This window comes from Glandiceps talaboti, chromosome 16, assembly GCF_964340395.1.
Source record: "Glandiceps talaboti chromosome 16, keGlaTala1.1, whole genome shotgun sequence".
Taxonomy (NCBI): domain Eukaryota; kingdom Metazoa; phylum Hemichordata; class Enteropneusta; family Spengelidae; genus Glandiceps; species Glandiceps talaboti.
Window position 1 is genome coordinate 9,855,391 of NC_135564.1, and position 10,009 is coordinate 9,865,399.

General features: G+C 34.6%; 1 long non-coding RNA gene across 1 annotated transcript in view; it reads right to left on the minus strand.

The window, feature by feature from the left end:
• The window catches only part of LOC144447851 (uncharacterized), an 18,373-nt gene extending 8,848 nt beyond the window's left edge, over positions 1-9,525 (minus strand). Inside the window, exons 1-2 of the long non-coding RNA XR_013482054.1 lie at positions 9,430-9,525; positions 6,600-6,751 (exon numbers count right to left, since the gene is read on the minus strand). This is a non-coding gene — a long non-coding RNA (uncharacterized LOC144447851). The remainder of the gene's footprint in view (positions 1-6,599; positions 6,752-9,429) is intronic.
• Positions 9,526-10,009: the final 484 nt, after the last annotated feature.

Consider the following 10,009-nt stretch of genomic DNA (forward strand, 5'->3'; position numbering starts at 1 on the left):
ATTATATTAAGTCTCTATCGCCACAACTAAATGGTTATTGAATAATTGGATACAAACTAATTAAGTTTAAAATTTCAATATGTACGTTTCAATTCAAATATTTTTGAAAACTTGAATAAGATCCTTCCTGTTGAACAAATTTACTGTGTGACATTTTCACATTTTAGGTCGTGTTACCCCTCTTTTCATTTTAAATATCAAATGTACACCCTTAGTTGTACTTATAAAGGCAGGGGTTATTGTCATCTAGATGCAGATACGTCAGTGCCCTTTTTTTCGATAACTCTGCAGAAAGTACTGACAACTAAAGATGTATCAAAAGCAGTTTAGGAGTTATTGCGTTTCTTGTATTCACTCCATGTCGATATCCCTTTCTATTTAGAACATAAATTGAAGAATTGTCAATGCTCAGATGGTGACCTCAAATTTCACAAGCAGCAATTCAAAGTTGGAAAATTATTTTGAACGTTGAATTTATTTATTTTGCAATAATTACTAGGTGAGGTTGACGAAGCTATGCTGACACACAAAATGGTGCTAAGGGCTTTTTGAAATACAAAGGACAAAGTCCCCATAGATGTTGATGTTCACTGCCGAAATTCGTGCGCTATCTATGTGTCGTGTTGAGAGAGAGAGACAGACAGACGGACAGACCAAGTAGGAATTGCACATGCAGAATGATATCACGACAATCTTCCACAATGCATGAAATAACGTATTGAATCGTCTTTAAAGAAATCAATCTTTTCAATCGAAGTAATAAGCAATGTCTTGACGATTCCCGTTGATGAATACACACACTGCAGCTGTCTTTCATATACACTTTCAAATCAAACTTTCGTTTCCAATTGTAAAGATCGGATTGTGTCTTCAATGTCGAAGAAGTCATACAGCAAGGTTTTGATTGAAACTCGGTCTGTTTAATGAAATTTGAGCAAACTTTAATTTGTTAAATTTCCGGCAATGCTATATCAAAAGTGGGTTAAAAAGACTCAAGCAAATTAGTTTTTCCGTAAAATACTGAGTGCTTATTTATCTAATGATCACAATGGTTATAGGTACTATTTTTATGATGAGTTTGTTCAAGAAAAAATGACATTATTTTATGCCCATATTGGACGTTATTCACTCTGTCAATACAATTCACCCGTGGTCATTAACGTCTAACGTGTATATGTATGCCATATAGTTCTCAAATTACTGACTTTCCTTATATTAAATTTACTTTGTGGTTTATATTTCCCGACCCTAATGCATTAACGTTACTGTAGATTACTTACTGTTGAATGGTTAGTGTGAGTGTATCTTACAGGGGAAAGCTACTCTGGGAATTAAAGGCAATTTCATAAACGTTGGGTTCATGGGAGTCATTTTATGATTATACATCATATTTCGCGTGATGGCTAAGAAATACTAACTTTATCAAGTCTCTGTTCTAATAGTGGTCTACCATTGCATCATGAGACTTAGTAGTCGGACATCTTCCCCTGTCTTTGTCTCTCTGTGTGTGTCTCTCTAATTGTACTATGATGAGTTATTCATGATATATATCATGACACTGTTAGTAATTATGTTTGCACAATGAAATGGATTTGAATTTTTTGTATCCCTTTTTATTTATATATTTGCCCAGTCCCACGCCAATGAATATCAATTTCCTAAAAAGCTTTAACCCGACTTATTCACATTTCAATATATAGTTTCATCAAAGTACTTGCTGATTTATCAATATATCGAGACATCAGCCGTAATTACTAATGAGTTTAATCGTGTGACATATAACCTCAATTTCTATACTGCGATATCACATTAGTTTAATGATATGATGTGAAGAAATCGTGGCATGGTGATTTAGCTACCAATTAGGAGAAAGCTGATATCGTTTTAAGGAGTCTGTTCTTTGGCAGGTGATTTGCATGACTCATCACACCCATCTTATATATATATATATATATATATATGTGTGTGTGATCGACTTTGAAAGGTCTTTCAAATTTACCGTTTGACGGAAGGAAATTCCGAATCTTGCAAACGACATTTTCATTCTTTTGTTTTGTTTTGTTTTGTTTTGTTTTGTTTTGTTTTGTTTTGTTTTGTTTTGTTTTGTTTTGTTTTTGATTTTCTAAATCAAAACGAAAACTATTTCTTTAAAATAAACCAAGCCTTGTCAGTCATTCGGAGAATCAAAAACAGATATATATATATATATATATATATATATATATATATATATATATATATATATATATATATATATATATATATATATATATTATAACTATATAATATTAACTTTTGTCAGATGAATTTCTTTATTCTGTCTAACTTCCCACCTTTGTATTTACGCTGCAGAAACAAGTATTAGGTCATCTGATATCCGAGTCTATCAAATAATTTATTTTGACATTAATTAAAACAGTCGTATAGGGATATTGGACGCTAAACGTCAATGCTTTATTTACTTTTTTTAAAAATATATAAGAAAATATCTTTTGAACTTCTCATTTGCCCTTTCGAAAAATCTACAAGTGCGATGACATGGAAATTCTAATTGTTACTTAGTTACAAAACACTAAATGAAGCTCTTAGCGAAATGAGCCATCTGAATAGAACCACTTGGATAAAGTATGTCTACTAGTATGACATTATCAGTTAAATGCAGTCTAACGATATTGAACTAGGAGTATTTATATATAATCACTACGGCACCGATCGACACCCACCTTGCGTAGGAGTGATGTTTTCACATGACAAGTTAGCCACCACGAGTAAAGAGTGTGTGAAGATAATAAACTCGTAGAATTACAGGATTAAATTACCCTCCTCAGTGTATAGTATATAAAATACGATTAGTATTCACTGAGAAAGAAAACAAATCAACTTGGAGATAAAATGACTGCAATTTGTTTCTTAAGCTGGTGTTGCGTGCTGCAAATAAGGGAAGTCGCTGTCTGCTTTTGAAACGCCACAGGTTGAGAAGCAGATTAGAGTATCTGATATTGCCAATTTTCAAAGAAGGTTTATTTGTAAAATGTCTTTGTATACAAAGATGAATACATGTAGCTTTATACTTTACTACTTGACATCGATTTAATACATCATAATTTTATCGGATTATCTCCGGATTACCGAACTTACAGATTTTGCATTCAAACCCAATGCCCTATACGCATTAATTGGCAATAAGATAGATGTGTTACCTAGACATCAACTAGCATCATTAAAATTTTGACGATGCCAACCAGACTTGATATTCTACAATATAAGACTATAGTATATGACCTTCAGATTTCGTGTCAGAATTCTTGTTTGCATATAGAGCGATTGTTTCAATAGTTATTACATCTGCCTCTATTAATTCAACTATCAGAATCGAGACATTTATCTTAACTGACTTTTATGATCACATAGTTGATGGTAAAACGATTCCGATAATAGGTTTAATGGTAAATTCCATTGTTCTAACGCCATTATTTCAATAATAGGCATTAAGGCCCATCTTTCAATTGGTTGCCTTCGGCGGAATGCAATAGAGATATTTTCCTTTCCTTTTTGTTTGAAGTACGGAATAATAGGCCATTATTTCAAGGAGCATAATTATTCCTCGTGCCAATTTACGATGGCAATCAACCTATGCATGATGCATTTGCTCTTTATGTATTTCACTGTTTTGACCTCAATTTTCTAGACTCATTAGGCACTGGCGGCAAATATAGAAGTCGGAGATTTATTTATTTATTTTCATTCATTCATTCATTCATTCATTCATTCATTCATTCATTCATTCATTCATTCATTCATTCATTCATTCATTGAATAAATCGTCCCATTCATCCATCTATCCATCCATTCATTCAATAAAGCGTTTCATCCATCCATCCATCCATCCATCCATATATTCATCCATCCATCCATCCACCCATCCATTCATTCATTCATTCATCCATCCATCCATCCATCCATTCATTCATTCATTCATTCATTCATTCATTCATTCATTCATTCATCCATTCATTCATTCATTCACTTAATAAATCGGTCCATTTTCTCTGCTTGCATTTCCCTTTGGTGTCGATCTGTCAGCTTGTCATGGTCGGTCTGTGTCTCTTTTTGGTTTCTCAATCTACGTCTTCTCATCATCATCATCTGTCTGTCTGTCTGTCTGTCTGTCTGTCTGTCTGTCTGTCCACTCAGATCACTTACCCACTCATCCATCCATCCATCCATCCATCCATCCATCCATCCATCATGCACCTGCTTGCCTACCGACATACCTATTCATCTTTTCTCTCACCGCACTATTTCACAATATCCATTATCGAATTGCCAGTGGGTAAACATACAATGTCACTTTGGGGAATGTAGCATAGTCGTCAATTGCATGCACATGTCATGTGTATGCTTTGTACTTCTGATATTAATAGGATTACTAACGTTCACTATCTCGAATAATAGCGAGTAACAAAGTGTAAAATTGCAGGAAATGGAGACCCTGGCAGTGCACACCAGACCGTGGGTGAGTCACTTTTCTCGCAATAATAGGGATTTAAATGATTCCATCCGAGTGAAAACTATATATCATGTCATGGGTACTAAAATGAAAAGCCATAGTCACTGTCATCTGATGCATAGTATGATATACAGTCTGCATATACTGCCCGTTTCATGTTTGTGTTCACCGACTTTGTTTGATACGACAACCACACAGAAACCACTAAGAAACTCCACATTCTACACTGGATAGCAGATTAAACAAAATTCAGTTTTTTGCTACATTGTGTCTAAATGAAATGAACTAATAAGTGTCACCATGCAGACAGCAAATGCAGAATCTAAACATTGGCGCCCGCTTATCTGAATCTAATTGCAGTACGTTTAAATGGCTTACTTCAATTAAACAAAATGTAGCAAGAAATTACCATCTTGCTATATTAGTGTAGAATGTGCAGTGTCCTATTGATTTCTGCATTGTTGTATCAAACAGAGGGAGTGAACGCTAACGCAAAAAGAGCAGTAAATATTTTTTGAGGAATAGAAAGGGCTGACAGGAAAATCAACCTGCTAGAAGTATATAACGAACATCAAGTAACGTTTGGCTTGAAAGTATGTAACGATGGAGTTCGTGGGCGCTCTGTGTTCATAAAAGACAGTTTGCATGAATTCAGGCATGGGAGTTGTATCTCATTAGGTAAACATTCAATTCCTTCACAATTGATTTATATAATACGTGCAGTGTCCTCAAATTGATTTATTGGTGGCATAAAGTATTTGGATAAGGTTCCAAGAAATCTAAATATCCGTTAATATTTAATAATGAGTCAAACATATTAATACACTAATGAAAACTAATCTAATTTATAATACAGAAATTATCAGTTGGCAAACCTAATAAAAAAAATTGTGTGGTTCCGATTACGCTCAGTTATAGAATAGGTGGGATAATCTAATCTAATCTAATCTAATTTTCTTATATAGCGCATTCCATATAACTATCACAATGCGCTTTACGAAGCATAGGTAGATTTTTTATTTTATTTTATTTTATTTTTTTTCTTTGTGAGTGTCTATACAGTTCAGGTTTTCCATTGTTTTCCAAATGGTCTCTGTGTTGTTTATTTCTTCATATAAGATGTACAGCCATTGGAAATGGGAAGAACAGTTTTATATTGTCTTTTTAAGTTGATGTCCGTTTCCAAATCCATTATTTCTCGTGAGACTTCACAATGTTTGCGATTTTTATTTTTTCTCAAATACGTAAACAAAAGTTAGGGTCAGCAGTGAAAAACTATAGGTGGGGTCGGGTAACCGGTACCAAACAATTATTTTTTGGGGGCTAATAAGAATTTTGCAAAGAGCTTTACTATATTGATCACGGATAACTGTAACACATTTTTTACTTCCGTAAATACATTACAGTTGCCATTCACAAAATAGAAGCACTGAAATAAGACATTGTCAACAACACAAAGGCATAAAATGCGCTAATCGATCAGAATACAATTTCTATGAAGACCCTGCAATGTCCCAAATCCTCACGTTATACACATGAGAGTTTTACAACGGAAATTTCATACAGTGTTTTATCTATGCTTTCCTGCCTTCCATCAAAACCCACGTGTACAGGAAGAAACGTAGTAAAGAGCTGAATTCACTTTATTCATTTATTGTCACAATGTCATTTCATTCATTAATGTCGTCATACTATTCATCAGGTAAAGTAATGACATATTGATGACGTCTAATATAATACTGTTATGAGTGGATAATGATAAAATTAGGATACCATTTTTATCTAGATTTTAAAGACATTTGCGAGAAATAATGTAAGTTGTTGCAAATACGGGCGATTTTATCAAACTTAAGACAACCGCTACGACATAATTCTGGATATTGGACTGGAATGCTATCGGTTTATTTCTGTCTACTGTCTCATATATCTGTTTCCATCATTTTGATATTTCGTTCTCTCTCTCTCTCTCTCTCTCTCTCTCTCTCTCTCTCTCTCTCTCTCTCTCTCTCTCTCTCTCTCTCTCTCTCTCTCTCTCTCTCTCTCTCTCTCTCTCTCTCCCCCCTCTTAAAATAGATGCAACGAAACTTACCGTATGACCTCTTCCCTGATCCAACTCGTTTACCGCACCACTTCGCCCAGTAGTCTAGACACGGCAATCCAGCATTTGCATGAACAATAAGTATACATACTATTGCAGTAATTAGGAGGGTTTTGGAGTGCATAGTGTCGAGAATGGTTCAACTGTAAAAAAGAGAGATATAGATAACAATTAACGAACGAAAATCGCTTTCTCGTATAATATTTAGTAAATTTAATGTATATACCATGTGTTTAATAACCCTCAATGTTGATACAGTTGGGAAGGTATATATTGGTATTAATGATTTAAGGAGAAATTAGGTTGGATAATCCCTATTCATACGATGTATGAAATTAACCGAATTATGGTGATTCGGCGTAGGAAAGAGGTTATATCAAGAAAAGATAGTCCAATCAGAGCCGTAGTATTGTATATTAACGATTCGAAATAAATATTTCGCTGTCTTGTATTTGATAGTGCAAAGCTTTGTCCAGGCCCCTGAAAAAACTCGTAGGGTGGATGGTTGATATAGACGGATGCTATTTGATAATCAAGGATGAAGATTCAAAATAGATGTTAAGTATGTAAGAGATAAGTTAGGTGATTCTGCATAATTTATCTCACTTGAAGTTTTGTGTGTGTAAGCGTTTGAGTGACTGGGGACTACCTGGTAAAATGTTACAAGATTATATATCCGTTTGCACAGAGTAGACAGCATCTCTAGGGATCAAAGTATTTTACCAATCATTGAATTGTAAGCTTGAGGTTATTTCACAATCCTGATAATATGCTAACCACTGGAAAAAAAACATCCGAAGGCGATAGAGTAATAGGAACGTAACTTCACTTATGTTAAACCAGAATTAATCTTTGAGTTACACGTATTCTACTTATCTATGCATACTCATCATACGCGTTGTATTCAAATCCTTGCAAATATTTTCTGTATGATATAGATATCCAGAAGTGAAACAATTGTCATTCGAATAAATTATATCAATTTCTGTTCTCACACCAAACTACTTGCAAGATATGACTGTCCTAAATTCCTATAAAATAATATGCCTTTCTCATTATCATGTTGCCCTACAGCATATGAAACCTTTGAAACTGAACTTGTTGACCTCGATTTCATATAACTCACGTACCGTAACCCCTCCCCCGTCCCACAGGCTTCGCGCTTAGACCATACCTCACCTCGCCGCAAAACCTTGACTTCATGGAAAGTAATTACTCTTGAAATTTTACTGTACTCTGTTCAAATAATATCGTTCGCGGAAACAAATGACATTCACTCTTTAGAACAGGATTAAAAGTAACCTGGGGTAAATACATTGCATTCTTACAAACAAATAAATTGCGGGAAAAATAAATAGAAACCTAAGATATCATCTCGTGTGTAATCAGCCTGTCATATTTAAAAAAGTAAAACAAAACTACATAATTTCAAGACAACTAACGATGACAATCACGCAAGAAAAGTGGGATTTTGTGACCTGTTCAATCTCTTTATCGTATTCCCAATCTTTAAGTATCTGCTACACTGTTCTTATTTGTTGTATTTTAACTTGTAGATTTTTAAATTTTGCTTCTGGCCGCAGTCTTCTTTCCAGCAGATTAAAGAGATAATTACTTTGATAGAAGATTTTGTCAGTAGTCAGAATGTAGTAGTCTATACAACGCCTAGAAGCGACATGACCTTTTCTATTGCACATTTTGTCAGTCTGAATACGCACAAGTTAAATAAATCGCCATAAGAGAAAAATTTTGGATTCAACAACACGTACCAAAACGCATTAACATCGATGTTGATTCAAATACACTACTGCTGAGGAAATTCTGTGATCGATTATTCTATCTTCCCTTACGATGGCATATTTTCTTACATTTCAACTGTTAAGTATTATCATTTTGACTCAACAATACCTTCCGACAGTATCCTTCGCATATCATCCAGCACGCACTGTTTTTTTTTAAAACACGGCTTACAAACCCAGGATGTTATCCCAATTATTCAACATACTCATGATCACCGCAGACAAGGAAGTCTGTGTTATTGATACTTTCTAATGCTACGCAGTGTTACGTTTCAGTATCTAAGTAGTGTTAGTTGTAGGTAGATCAGCAGAACGTAAACGATTCTCCACTCTTACTAACTATCTTCCAAGAGTACCAGGATCTAGCGAGCTTGTCTTAAAGTCAAGAATTAGCCACACATGTATTGTCACTCACACCAACTGTTGCGTTGCAAATCAAAATCCAAAGTGTCTTTATTTCTCCATATCTCTAGCGTATATGTTCTAGTTGTCTGAAATTATAGTGATGTCATTATTCTCACCTAGATTCGTTGTTCTAGAAGGTGTTGTGAACTGTCTACAGAATACTAAGATGGGAGTTGGGATAATACCATATGTAAATTTTCCACGTGTAAGATTCATAATGATCATGCTAGTGGAAAAATAAGTATTAATCTGAATTCGATAAACAAGAAGTCATCTTGTTTACAAGTGCAAATCTATGTTTAATCAGAACACTTAACAATGTTAGCTACTAGAGATAAATGCAATTCATACAGGATTAGTAGATAAATCAACATATTAGTAGATAGCGCTGTCGTCAGCTCCTGTTCATAAGTAAGTAGTACAAGGTAAATTTGACATTAAGAATTGTAAAATATGCCTCTGGATCGTAACATTATCACTACGTTGCTACCAGCTTGCTTCAGTATTTGCTTATCTGCGTCTGTGATAATCCGTTTGTTTGGATGTTTACACACACAAACTCGTAGCGTAGAAGACATTGTAAAGAGACATCGAACTAAAACGGTTAATTCGCTTACCTTCTTGTGTACAAAAGTTACACCAACCAAAATATGTAGTCACAGACAAACGGATCACTCGGCAAAGTTCTATCAATACACCACGTCTTATTGCTAGCTTTCTCACTGTCATGTCTCATCTTTTTGCGCCTCTTATAGACGATGTTCAGATATGCTCAAGAGATCCTGCGTGGTAGACTTAGGGGGCGGGACCATGACGTCACAAAATGTCACTCCTAACTTTTATGATTTTCACGAAGGTTTGAAGGCATAGGAGGAAGTCGGCGTCAAAACACTTTCATCTTAAAACTTTAACGACGAAACCCGTCACGATTTATCGATGTAAATTCATAAAAATTAACCCCTGAGACGAATTGAAGTACAGTAGCTCTTTTATTGACAGATGTGTCACCTGCAGCGTTTCTGAGGGAGGGGTGGGATTTGACCAAATATGGTAACAGTTTAGCACAGAACGAAGATAATGAGTGACGTGTTATTAATTGATTAGCATATTAGTTACACTGGCAATATGTATCAAATGAATACAAAAATATTGTTTGTTCAGTCTTCCTTAGGAAAATAAACCGTGTTGAATTAAACA